Source organism: Cherax quadricarinatus, chromosome 1 (assembly GCF_038502225.1).
Source record: "Cherax quadricarinatus isolate ZL_2023a chromosome 1, ASM3850222v1, whole genome shotgun sequence".
NCBI classification, from domain to species: domain Eukaryota; kingdom Metazoa; phylum Arthropoda; class Malacostraca; order Decapoda; family Parastacidae; genus Cherax; species Cherax quadricarinatus.
In genome coordinates this window covers 57649671-57651410 of record NC_091292.1, presented here as the reverse complement: position 1 = coordinate 57651410, position 1740 = coordinate 57649671, and positions in this window count along the sequence as shown.

Here is a 1740-nt window from a genome sequence, read left to right as displayed (position 1 = left end):
TTATAATTTGTAAAAAAAACTTATGTTCTCAGGCAAAAAAAAAATATAAAAGATAAATGGTCTTAAATTTATCCCGACACAAAGATCAATGTAAAGTTGTAAATAAAAGAAACTAAGAAGAGGGACCTGGATAAAATGATGAAAAAAAATAACAATGGTTATAAATGACCATATTTTTTAAAGGGGTGGACCGGTAAGCCAGCGGAAGGCCTCGGTCAGATGACCAAAAGCTCCAAAGGCGGGTCATCATCTGACTAAGACCCGCGTCAGGAAACATTTGTCCTGTTTCCTGACGAACCTTACCTAACCTAACCTAATGATGAAAAATATTAAGTCACTAGGCTGACCTGTGGTTTATAACTGATGACAGAGACGTATGTAAGCTCAGGTGGGAGCGCATACACACACAGGACCCTGTACACCGTGTACGTTAGGCCCATATTGGAGTACGCGGCACCAGTTTGGAACCCACATCTAGCCAAGCACGTGAAGAAACTAGAGAAAGTGCTAAGGTTTGCAACAAGACTAGTCCCAGAGCTAAGAGGTATGTCCTACGAGGAGAGGTTAAGGGAAATCAACCTGACGACACTGGAGGACAGGAGAGGTAGGGGAGATATGATAACGACATATAAAATACTGAGGAACTGACAAGGTGAACAGAGACATAATGTTCCTGAGATGGGACACAGCAACAACACAGTTGGAAGTTGAAGACACAGATGAGTCACAGGGATGTTAGGAAGTATTTCTTCAGTTACATAGTAGTCAGGAAGTGGAATAGTTTGGGAAGCGATGTAGTGGAGGCAGGATCCATACATAGCTTTAAGCAGAGGTATGATAAAGTTCATGGTGAAGGGAGAGTGACCCAGTAGCGGCCAGTGAAGAGGCGGGGCCAGGAGTTATGACTCGACCCCTGAAGCCACAACTAGGTGAGTACAACAAGGTGAATACACACACACACACACACACACACACACACACACACTCCCATTCTCACACCATCACAGTATTATATGCTGTGTAAGAACCCACATGGAGATAGAAACCCGAAAAATTGAGCTGGTGTGTACATTTTGATCTCCAGTTGAACCGCTCCTCAGCAGATACAAAACGTGAAATGGGTACATGTTTATATAAGAAGGTTAAACATCTCTAGTGAAAGCAGTGTTATGAAGACAGTCACGTAAAGAATGTGCATCACTGTAAATGAGTGAGACCCAGTCAAGTAGTTATATGAGGAGAAACTCGTAAAAAACTGATTGATTGTGGGTGTGTGTGTGTGTGTGTGTGTGTGTGTGAGAATCTTTTTTTAATAGGCTGCAGAGGTGGAGTCTAGGTTTCTAGAACTGCCATTTACTAGATGCTTGAGGATTTAAACCCTCATAGCCTTCGTGTGCTCAGTAATAGGCTCATCTTAACCCTTTGTATGGAGCCTCTCTCCATTGTTTGGTCCAGAAAACTGGCTAAATTTTACTTACAAAGTCTAAAATTATATAAAGAGTATGACACCCAATAATATTTCAGCTACCAAACATCCAAGTATATCAGAAGAAGCATACTCAAGACATTTTTGGATAAGACAGCACCACTTGAAAATTAAATTAGCAAATTATCACCCGCACACTCCAACACTAATCCGATCTTTCTGCTTCTAAGAAAGATACATCCATGGTGAAAGTCTGAGGCTGATCAGAAGAGGCTTTTGGAAGTTATCACATGACGATCAAATCCAAGAATGGT